Source organism: Rattus norvegicus, chromosome 1 (assembly GCF_021556685.1).
Source record: "Rattus norvegicus strain SHRSP/BbbUtx chromosome 1, alternate assembly SHRSP_T2T, whole genome shotgun sequence".
Taxonomy (NCBI): Eukaryota; Metazoa; Chordata; class Mammalia; order Rodentia; family Muridae; genus Rattus; species Rattus norvegicus.
In genome coordinates this window covers 65,480,221-65,492,556 of record NC_141534.1, presented here as the reverse complement: position 1 = coordinate 65,492,556, position 12,336 = coordinate 65,480,221, and the positions used below count along the sequence as shown (strand labels likewise).

Sequence of the window (12,336 nt, the reverse complement as noted above, 5' to 3'; positions counted from 1 at the left end):
TTTGGGTGGCTTTTACTTATGACTCTTCATATTTTCCCCTTAACTTTTTCATAATTTTGCTCTATTTTTCTAGTCTAGTTTTTACTTTGTCTTTGTTTGTTTGTTTTCTTTTTCTTTTGTTTGTTTCTTTTAGGTACCACAAGTGTAATTTTAGCTCCTATATTGCTCCATCTTTTTCATTATTTGATTCCATTTTTGTTATTTTTAGGTAGCATTAGTACTGATAAAATGCCTACAGAGACTGAGGAGGAGTTACCAACCCCTACACCCGAGCCCAGTATCTCTGAGGAGGGCAACTTCCATTCCCAATACCAAGTATTGGGGACAATTGGGCAAGGGGGCAACGCCAAAGTCCTCCTGGCCCACCACCGGCTCACAGGAACCCCGGTGGCTGTCAAAGTTCTGCGAAAGGACAAGCAGTGGTTCCAGCCAGCCATGATGGAAGCAAACATAATGAGAAAGATCAACCACCCCAACATAGTGTCTCTCATACAAGTTATTGAAAAGGAAACGAGAATATACCTCATAATGGAGCTGGTGGAAGGCCAAGAACTCTACCAGTACATCAGAGAGTCAGGGCACATAGAGGAGGATGAGGCCCGGCAAATATTTGAACAGATATTGTCAGCAGTGAGCTACTGCCATGGAAAGGGGATTGTTCACCGAGACCTCAAACTGGACAATATAATGATTGATAAAAACAAAAAGGTCAAAGTCATCGACTTTGGGCTTAGCACCCAATTTCAACCTGGAAAAATGCTAAACCACCACTGCGGCACGTACTCTTTTGGTTCCCCTGAACTCCTCCTTGGCCATCGGTATGACGGGCCGAAGAATGATATGTGGATTATAGGAGTGGTCTTGTACTGTATGGTAGTGGGAAAGCTCCCATTTGATTCAGTGATCATCCAAGAACTGCAGAGACAAGTAGTGGCAGGGGTATATCCTGCTCCCTGTGGGGTTTCAAAAGAACTGGAGGACCTCCTTAGTAAATTACTGAGGGTAAATCCCAACTTTAGACCAACAGCAAGAAAGGCGATGAAACACCCTTGGTTCAAAGAACACTGGAACGGATTGATAGGTCCCTATGAAGAAATGCTTCCCCTCACACCAGACCCGGCCATTTTGGATGCCATGAAAAGCATTGGATTCCAAGCCTCTGTAGTAAAACACTCTTTAAAACAAAGAAAATATAATGAGGAAATGGCAACTTATTTCTTTCTACAAAAGCAGGCTCTCCAGGGGGATGGCTGCACAGCCCAGGCACAGCAAGTGAGTCCCGTTGTAGCCCCATTTCCTAGCCTTGATCCTGCTGCTGCTTTTAGATTAGAACCAAAGAGGAGTGGAAGCCTGCCAGTCCTTGGCACCTTGCGGGTGTCATCCTCCCATGGTCACGTATCTCACTATGGCCAGAATGCTCATCCAAAAGGAGGCAAAAGATCCACTGTGGCTGGTCGTCTCAGGCCTCTACCGATGACACCTACACAGGACCACTATCACAAATGTGCCGTGAGTGTCCCATGCATTCAAACAACAAGCATCTTCACTGAGAAGAGTAGCAATAAGGAAATCAAAGAAGACAACCCACTCTCCCACAGAGCCCCATTAGAGGATAAGCCCATCCCCAGCAGGGTCCGGCACAGAGGTTTTAAGGGGTGGACCAGGAATATAGCAAATGCCCTGATAAAGCTGTGTTGCTGCATGCCAAGGAGAAAGAAACCTCGCCTGGGGCAGAACAGAATCTCCCCCCAGAAATGAGCCACAGGGAGAGTCCAGAGAACAAGCAGCAGGCATAGCCCAGGTACCTTTGTGCTTTGTCCTTTTCAGTTTGCTCTATGCTGGTCCTTCCTCTGTCTCTGGTTTCCATTTTCCCCACAATTCTTACCTTGTATCTGCTCTAAGTTCTTTATGAGGTTTCCCCAACACCAAGCCTTCTCCCTCTTCTTGATTTCTCCTCTTCCCAGCAGGGACCCAATAGGATTGATGAGTTCCCCACTCTACAGAGTTTTCTAGTTGGCCCAACGCTTCAGATGGACTCCAGCTACCCCTTAGGCCAATAGCTCCCACAAGGTGAGGACAAGAGGTTCATGGGCTCATGGACTCCTCCAGGGGCTACTGATATTTTCACATGTGGTCATCAATCACAAGTGCCTCAGAACAGAGTCTTATGTTTTCAAATGTAACATCCAATTCCATTAAGCCTCAAAACTAATTAACAAGGTTTTTCATTGAATAAGTATCAACAACCTAGTTTGTGGGTTATAGTTGATGGTCAGAATCCTGCATGCATGCATATTGTTTTGCATACTGGTTTTTTTTTGTTCCTAAGACCTATTGATCTATTGAATTTTATAGGTAGTAGTTCTAATCGGTTTCTTTCAAAAACCTCAACTGAGAAGTAGAAAAAAGAAGTTATAATATAGTAAGGCAAATAAAAGCCCCAAATGGTAAGCTAAGAATTCTACCTCACTGTCTTTTTTGCTTGGCATAAATTGTCTTGTCTATTTCACAGTGTCATCTGGAAATTCTTTCATGTCCTCAGTATAAACAGTAGGTGATTTCAGACACATGGCAATGGAAAAGACACCAGCAGAAACTACAGCAGCAACAGGAGTAGCAACAATAGCAGAAGCAGCATTAGGCACAGCAGCAGCAGGAGGAGGAGAGCGAGGAGGGTAGGAGGAGGAGGAGGAGGAAGATGAAGAGAGGAGGAGAAAGAAGAGGAGGAGGAGGAAGAGAAGGAAGAGGAGGAGAAAGAGGAGGATGAAGAGCAGGGGGAATATTTTGATTCCCTGTCCCCGTGAGAATTGCTGATGACTACTTCTGGACACAGATATCATGCTGAGAACTGTTTATCAAAATGATTTAACAGAATATTAATTTTCATAGAAGACATGTCAATGTTCCTGAGGGCATGCAGCCCTGGAAAAGAGAGCCAGATGGCAGAGGCAAGCAGTGTGGAATGTTCTTACTGAGGAAGACCTTCTCAAAGCTGATGATGTAATAGGTATGAAGGAGCATTTCATGGGAGTCACGGTCCCATGCCCCTGTGTCAGGGCACACAGAGCTCCTAGCCTTGCATCCTGCGTGAGAGGGGACCTGGAATATTCCCTGATCCCAACAGGGTCCTGGATTGCATGGTTCTCCCTCAGTCATGGTCCTCCCTGTGCCTCATGGGGTCCGCAGCTTCTACGGGCTGAATTTATATCAGTGATTAACTGGAGCTGGACCACAACCACACCACAGGCAAGCCCTGGGCCCTGAGGACATTAAGAGCAGCAGACAACATCTCCTCCACTGCTTCTGACTCTGCTCCACAAGCCAAGGCAGCTCCCACACAGCAGGCATCCAGCCTAACTCCCAGCAGGGAGAGTGTGAGATGTCTGTGGATGAGCCCACAGGGACTACAGGATTCTGTGGGAAGACATCTGGTAGCTTCTGGAGCAGCTGCAGCAGCCAGGACACATGAACTACAGTGGAGGTGAGCTATAGGAACAGGTAGCAAAGAGCCTGATCTGGCCAATGCTGATCTGAATCCCTGAGGGCAGGCTGGAATGGTCACTCAGGGTATTAGTGTGAAGGCCAGCCAAGGGCATACAATGTGTCACTAACATTCTCAAAGTCTTGTCCAGGAAATAAACCACTGGCCTTGACCACTAAAGTTGAGTCCAGACTCATGGGCTACAGGATAGCAGATTGAACTGAGTCTGAATTCCCATGAGTATGACCTCTGGCTGCTCCCTAGGCTCAGTATAGATGAGCATGAGAAGGCACCATTGCTGTGTTTGCAGGAGTAGCAGAGAGCTCGGAATACATGACCCACTCCTAACCCAGACTGGAGCCACTCTGGGGAGGAGATGGCATCATTTGAGAGATGGGCTTATGCGGGACACTGTGCTCTGGTCTGTGGCACATACAGCTCCTGTCTTTCTTGCTGAGGGTTCAGATCCTCAGCTGGCCTCATCACGGACAGTCCCATGAGGAGTGGGTGTTTGGTTCCTGCTTCACAGTTAGGGCAGGAACAAGCCCAGACGCAGTGAGTAAGGACAGTGCTTCTGTCTTGACCCAGCTTCCTTGTCCTCCCCCCTCCACCACCTCATATCAGGAGCCACCCAGAGACCTTCATAGGAGTGTGGGTCATGTTAATCGGAATGCCCAGCTGGAGATCAAATTCTGGGTAAGGTCTCCATACAGCCCTGGTGGCTCCCACACCCTGCCCACCTAAGTTTTCCCAATTGGGTCCTCAGGGTCGTGGAGAATCTTCTACAGGCTGCCATGAAGATACAGCCAGTTTCTTGGTAACATTGTGTTTAGCAGAGGTTCTCTGCTTCAGGCACAGAGCCTTCCAGTGAGAGGGTTTGCTGAGTAGCACACCAGGACCAGAAAAGTGTAGAGCCCTCCAGTGGTAGACATGAAGTACTGCAGGAGTTTATTTCCTGATTTCTTCACATCTACCTTGTTCTAAAGGCTTTTTGTCAGACACATAGGGACCTAAGAAACTTGAGTTTGCACCCCCATAGGGAACCCAGGACACTAAACCAGCAGCCCTGTTAAACGTCGGCAGAGGACAGTCTGGGCTCTGTGTTTATAGAATGGCTCTAGACTGGTATGAAGACTGATTGACCAGCCAGTCAAGGAGAGTTAGGGACAGTTAGAGACTTGGAGGAGAGCATGAGCGGCAGACACAGCAGAGTCCAGGCCAACAGTGGAACCAGTTCATTTAATAGAGAAGCATATGCCCTCCCAAAAGGCTGTCAGCTTAAGGCACTGCACTGAAGACCTGACCCAATAACATGCCCAATTTACACATCACCCACCTGTGGCTTGTGGAGGGTCCTCAGGGTAGATACTAAAGTCCATCATGGCTGAAAGGCAGAAGTTTGCACATCATTGCAATGTGGAGGCTACTCTCTGCTGATGGGACCCACACAGTCTGTGAAAAAGTTTGCTTAAGTGAAAGTTGGCCGACCTTGAACTCTCTGGTCTTCCAGGGTAGTGTGTGTTGACCACATGCAGAGCCATTCCTGAAAAACGTAAGAGCCAAAATTCAACAATAGGGAGAGAATCCTGTGCCAGATGGAATCCTTCAGGCCAGTGCGGATTCAGAGACATCCTATGCCATGGCATGGAGGATCCCAAGAACTTCTAGGATCAATGTGAGCCACACCAGAGGCCACAGTCTATCCTGGGAGAACATTAAAGTATCTGGAATTATCAGGGATCCTAAGGTAGGTTCGTCAGGATATGGAGCTGATGCATGGTGGGATGCTTGGAGGATACAGCCTAAGGCAACGTAGAGGGAAGTGTGTTATGAGAGCTAAGACAGAGCAACCACACAGTCTGAGAACAAGTTTGCTTAAGTGAAATTTGGCCGTCCTTGAACTCTCTGTTCTTCCAGGGTAGGATGGCCTATCGGGCCCAGGACAGAGCGACTATGCCAGAATTACAATGGTCTGTAATAGAGATGGAGAAGGTGTCAGGATGGGACTTGGGCAGTGGATGGAGCTCTATGACTGCAAAGCCTGCCTAGGCTCCCAGGACCCAGAGCTGGCTGATGCAGGAAGTCCTAGATCACAACTCTGCCGTTCCTCTTCCCAGGTCTTGCTTTTAACTACTGGACCCAACACAAAGCCTCCCTTGCAGGCTTACCAGAGCATGAAAACGAAATGGCCACCTCCTGTAACAAGAAACACTTCTAGAAGAGGAAGGAGACATCAATACATTCACAAAACCTTCAACTCGAAATCTGTCTTGCCAATAAGTGTGCAGGGATAAAGGTAAAGCAGATATTGAGGGACCAACCAGTCAATGACTGACACAAAGTGAGATCTGTCTCATGTGACAGACACAACCTCTGACGCTATTTATGATATTCTTTCTGATTTACTTGCAGACAGAAAAGTAGCACACCTGTCTCCAGAGGCTTCAGTCAGCGGCTGAAAGCCACAGCCAATCCTCAGATGGAGCTCGGGAAGTCTTGTGGAAGAGTGGGGGGAGAGTGACAAGGAAACTGGTTGGGTTAAAACACTACAAGAAGTCCCCTACCGTCAGATACCTTGGACCATGGAGTATGCTAGAGCCTGTGCAACCAACCCCAGAGCCAGGTTAGCTATCTGCAGTTGGTCTCCATGTGGGTCATCTGACAAGTAGATCCAAGACTGTCTCAGTCTGTGTTGCCTGCCATTGGATCTGTTCCCCATACCCGGACTGCCTGATTGTAAATCTGTGGGGCAGAATGTGCTCGGGCCACCTGGGACTAGATGTCCCGGGGTGGTGTGGTACCCAGGGACTCTCCCCTTGTCCAAAGAGAAGGGAGAGCATTATGGTAGAAAGGATTTGTAAGGTGGGACTGGGAAGGGAAGAGGGAGAGTGACTGGGATCAGGATGTAACCTGAATAAAGAAGACATTATTGGAAGTAAAAAAGTTAGCCTGGAAAATGGAAAGATTGATAAGTGGCTAAGAGCACTGAATGCTCTTTCAGAGGTCCTGAGTTCAAATCCCAGCAAACACATGGAGGCTCACAAATGTCTCTAATGACATCTGATGCCCTCTCTGGTCTTTCTAAATACAGCTACCCTGTATGTATGCATAACGAATGATTGAATGAATGAATGAATGAATGAATAAATAAATAAATAAATTTTACCTAGTCTTAGTTATCAGGCAATGAATAAAATGTCGAGATTATGTTCAAACTATGTCATGGATTGCTTGGATCTTTTAGATCTGCAGGAAACATCTCAACGAAGAACAAGAGAGGCTGGAGAAGAATGGGGAAGGGTTTGATCCCTGAAGTTCCTCAGTGTCCACTAGCACAGCACTTGTCCTTGGGAGATGACATCTTTCACTCTTCCTGACTGTTGCACCAATCAGAATTACAAGCTCTGTGGATGAATCTGTAAAAGAGGACAGTTGCTCTTGGGCCAATATGGAGGTTCCTGACCTCTCAGCAAGCTCACTGCGGACTTTTGAGGTCTCTGGAGGGTGAGCAAAATGAAGACACACAGAGTAGCCTCAGGTTGAGTCAGCCAGGCCCAGAGGGCTCAGTGGTGTCTCTCAGATTCCCAGGCCCTCCCTGAGATTGAACACACTACACAGTGTAAGAGGATTAGGGGATAACCAGGAAATGCAGTTGCTCAGGTGTCTGGCTCTGTAGGAGGGAAATAAATCACAGTGGGAAGCTTCAGGACAGTCAGGTGACCTGAGCCCTCCACAGAGTCTAAGTCCAGACTCACAGACATTCATCTGTCCACAAGTCTCCTAAACACAGGCCTTGACTGACCTGCAGTCCAGAGTATGTTATTATACAGTGTCGCTTAGAGAGAGGACATACTTTCCATTTAGGCCTTTTCTGTGTCACACTGAGACTGGGTTTATGGTACAGCTGATGCAGATGGGGACTGGCCACAAGTGGCAGTCTATCGCAGATGAAATCAATCAATCAATCAATCAATCAATCAATCAATCAATAAATACCAACTTATCTCACTGCCTGCAATCCTCATTGTCACCACAAGGGAGCGCTGCTTCGACATTCTCAGAAAGAAAAGCTGACTTCCCTCAGGGAAATGGATGGTCGGATGGATGGATGGATGGATGGATGGATGGATGGATGGATGGGTGGGTGGGTGGATGGATGGATGGATGGATGGATGGATGGATGGATGGATAGACAGAGAAGTGATTTGACTTAATCAGTTTCTTCCTTTCCTACTTTTCTGGTCGAAAACACACGAACATGTCTGCTGCAATTGCTTGTTCTTCATTTCTGCTTTCTTTGGCTGTTCATTCAAGGCAGCTCCCTTAGAATCTGCTCATCTCAATAAAGGTCCATCTGTGGAATGTATAGCTTCTCAGTTAGGAGCTAAGGGATTCTTGGAAGGAGTTCCCAAAATCCCCTCTGGGGCAGTTGCCAGTGTTCTCTACTTCAGACAGCAGCTGCATGAAGCAAACACACACCTGTCTGAACATTCCAGCTTGGGTGCACGTCACAGTGCACCTGCCCCAGGGTCCCTGCCAGTTGCACATGCCACAGGGCCACAACTACAAGATCCCTTCCCCAGGAATCATGCCCCCTTGCATCTCCCCCAGGATTCCTGCTCTGTTGTAACTGAACCAGGGTCCCTGCCCGGTTGTTCCTGGCTCACGTTTCCTACTCAGTTTTACCTGCCCCAACGACCCTGTCCCACTGCACCAGCCTCAGGGATCCTGTCCCATTGTGCCCACCATGCTGCACCTTCCTGAGAGTACCTACTAACTGTTCCTAGGTGGCATTTTTCAAAATCTAATTCAAAGATCTTGCCAGTCAGAACCCATTGTCTTTATTAACACCAAGTAGATATTTGCAGGGCTTCCTCACCTACACTTAATCAATCTCTTCTCTCAGTTGTCCATGTGGAAGCAAAGAAACTAGCAGCAGAACATGGATTATTCATCCAGGATATCAGCAGCCCTAGAATTCTCATGAGATGGGCTGCTGTGACTGTGATACAGGGGTGGCAGGGAGGCTTTGACACTGAACAAGCCCAGAGTGCTGCCTCTGCTCACATTGTGCCAGCACCTTAGCCTACCTCTAGATGTCCTAAACTCTGAGAGGAGGAAGGAGATCTTCCTACATAGAAGATGTTCTCTGAATCTGTGCTGGCCAAGGTCAAGCCAGAGTGTTTGAACATGCCAGTTCCAGCCCCTGAGGGCTCTCTGCCTGCCTGGTGTTTTGTTGTGCTTTATGTCTGGCAAGGTGAAGATGTGGCCCATACTAGGAATATCTTTGTAGACAACTGCCCTGGGTTCCCATGCTAAAATTCAATTAGGGACTGACAGGGACCTAAATAACAACAAGACAGTGCCAAGACCATGAGTTCCAAAATCAAGAGCAAATGGGGCCTTGATGGTATCCTGTGCTGATCTGACAGGAGTCAGCACACACAATTCTCCTGCACATCCAATGCCCCTTGGAAAAATCCTCTGTCAAGGGTAAGTGATGCCTCATGAGAATGAACTGTCAGCGTAGGACAAGACACTTGGGACTACTGTCCTGAACTCACCAGTCTCAGATGAATGGGCTTTGAAAAGTTTTCAGGACACAGAATAGGGGTGTGTAAGCAAGTGCAGGTAATCCTTGGGTAACACATAGTTCCTGAGGAGGTTCTGAGAGCTGTTGGATCCACTCCTGGAAAAGGCAGCATTGTGTTCAGGGGGGTAAGAAAGCAGGAGCCTGCTGATGTTTTCACAGTATTGCATGGGAACAGTAACAATGCCCTTAGGAGCAGGATGTCCTAACACTCTCAGATCAAGCAGACAGCCTAGAGCCTATTAGGCCCATATCCCAAGAGAATGCTGCTCATGTGTGAAGCTTCTATAGCCAGGAAGCTGGAGCAGGGAACATTGACATTGTCTCAGTTAGGGGTTTACTGCTGAGAACAGACACACCATGACCAATGCAGCTCTTATGAGGACAACATTAATGGACACAGGATTGCAGGTTCAGAGACTCAGTCCAGTATCATCAAGCTGGGAGCATGGCAGCATCCAGGCAGTCATGGTGCCAGAGTAAGTGAGAGGTCTACATCTTCATCTGAAGGCTGCTTGGGGAAGATTGGCTTGCATGTGGATAGGAAAAGGGTTTCAAAGCCCATGCCCACAGTGACACACCTACTTTAACAAGACCACGCCTCCTAATATTGCCACTCCCTGAGCTAAGCATATACAAACCATCATAGACATCTTGCAGGAGGGTGGTACTGTTCTATCAGAGAGAAGCCTCTGCTCCCGTTAATATACTGAGGTGAACCCTGGGTAGGGCACAGAGCCCTCCACACATCCTGGGACGCAGGGAGGCATCCTATGAAAGAGCTTTTTCCTAGAAGGACACATGGGTGTAGGCCTCCCTTCCAGCCAGGCTGTAGGGAGTCTCCAATGCTAAACTCTGTCTTTTTGCAGAAGTGAAACAATGAAAATTCACCCTTAACAGTACAGTGAATAGCAAAAATGGTGAAAGGTATAAAAAGAACCAATTAGTACCAGAGCATGAGGATTGGTTTTATATGAAATGTGGGTGGGTGCAGTGCAGTATCCTCCTCCATGTACCCACATGTTCAGTAACTACCCTGTTTGATGCAGCTTTACACAGAACCATCTGGAATCCATTCACTGAGGGACTCCATCCCTGGACTGGAAGCTACAGGTGGGACTTTTGTATCCAGGTCTCCCAGCCCTGGGACAGGGATGCATGGATAAAGTGGAGAGAAGCAGACTGGAATGGTGCAGAGGTTATCCTGCCAACAACCCCAAGCCCCCAGCTGCATGACAATGTAGAACAGCGAGCAGTTTCCCAGCCAGCCTCACTCCCCATAGACAGACTTCTTCCAGTCCCTCCTTATGCCAAGGAAAGAAAAGCAAAAAAAGTAGGGGCAGGGAAAGAAAAATTGCTCTACTCCCAGGAGCCAAGGACAAGCCCCCTCCCATCCTCTGATCTGATCCCATAACCAGCCACAGCCAAGTCCTGGGCTCATCTCTAGAGGCACATGGACCCAGGCAGATGAGCCCTTGAATCACAATCGGCTCCTCAAAAGCATCCTATGGGTGTCAGTTATAAGTCCATGAATCAGAGGTGCTCTGCACAGCTATTCAGAGAAGCCTTCTCTTGATCTCTGTGAAGATCTCTCTGTTGGATGTCAGAGGAGGGTGTCCATCCAGCATCAATCCAGGGACTGTGGCCCTCTAATGTGTTAGCCCATGTGAACCTCCCCACAGAGCCCCACCTGTCCTTGTGCAACTCCTCCTTGATCGCCTTTTATAGGAAGATATTTAGGGTCCCTTGCAGGAGGCAGGGAAAATGGCACACAGCTGAGGATGGTAGACAAAACTGGGAACACATCAAATATTGAGTTGGTGTGAGGCTCCCTAAGCCATGCTTGGGCAGGTCTGTGCCAGCGATCCCATAAGACCCTTTGATTCTCCCCATGTACACAGCAGGAACCAATTGCCAGGCCTACCCTCTGCCCAGAGCAAAGGGAGATTGGAACTTGGATTCCAACCCTGGCCATTCCTATAATACCTGACCTTGTAACCCTTGCTCCCTTTGGGGCTCAACAGTCCCCCTCAAATGTAGACAGCAATGTCTAGATGGTGTTCACAGCTTTTCTTGCCTGAAACTGTGCTTTGTTTGATACTACAAACCAGGAAGTAGGGACTTAAACTTGAGATCACTGACTCAGGCTAGGGAGGACTCCAGGGCACCTGAGCTCAGCTGCAAAGGCAGAAGCTGAACCACAGTGAGCAGAGGTGGCACATTTTGCTGTTTCTTTCCTTTTCTGCTCTCAGGCCTTTCAGTGAATTCTACAGATGAGGATCTTTCCTCCCAGGCTTAGTGTCTGCAGCCATGAGAGTCCTCTACAGGGGACTCCAAACCCCAGAAGAGTCTTCAGAAGGAAAGCGCTACACACTGCACTGCCCCCAGCACTCTGAGAAACAGAGACCCTTTCTGGGCTTGGGCCAGTCAGTGCTCAATAGTTAGCTTCTGGCTGCACTGGCTGCTCACAAATAACACAGCAGACTGGGTCCTGTGACCTGGCTGTCACAGACTGTGATTGAGAATTCATTTCAACTGTGTCAGCATAGCCACTCTGTTCCTTCTGGCCCCAGGTTGCACAGAGCTCCTTGTCCTCATACATGCCTCTTCCATCACTGGACCTTAATATTTAAAGTGAGCCCTACACTCAGGATGGACTTGGTTTTCTATACATCATGCCAACCTCTGTGTGAGAGGAAGTGTCTGCCTGTGTATGCATACCCCCTTATGTGCCTAGGTGTCCATGCATACCACTACCCCATGTCCTGTCAGAGGCCATCCTCTGACAGGTCCTCACGCCTGCATGTCAGACCACCTGTCTTCAAGCCCCAACCCCTCCCCACTGCACAGATGCTGAGCTTGTGGGCTTTGCTGATGCACCCAACATTGATGGGGGTTTTGGGGATTGAAACTCAATTCCTTACCCTTGGGAGGCAAGTGCTCTGCCTATCCCTGCAGCTTTGTCTCAGGTGTTTGATGATAACCTAGAGCCTTTCTGAGGATTTATGAAATCAGTGTCATCTTGATGGGTCAGTTTAGAAACACAGCTTTGTTTTTTTTTATTTTTTTTAACAGTGTACCATCAGTTTGAGGCTAATCATTCAGAATTCAATGAAAAAGTGACACCCTGAGTGTAGACATGACGACTTTGAAGCAGGAGGCATAGAAAACATTCAAAACAGAGAACCGAGGAGAGGTAAACATCTTACAGGCTTTGATTTCTAAAAGCCTTAAATCTCTCCATAGCCCACAGAAGCCAGAGCCT

At 47.9% G+C, this 12,336-nt stretch overlaps 1 pseudogene across 1 annotated transcript; it reads left to right on the top strand.

Annotated features, from left to right (window-relative positions):
• Positions 1-222: 222 nt before the first annotated feature.
• Positions 223-2,643, top strand: LOC148007164 (sperm motility kinase Y pseudogene; annotated as a pseudogene). Its single transcript, XR_015654584.1, has 2 exons — positions 223-1,801; positions 2,513-2,643. The product of XR_015654584.1 is annotated as a sperm motility kinase Y pseudogene (transcript).
• The last annotated feature ends 9,693 nt before the right edge of the window (positions 2,644-12,336 follow it).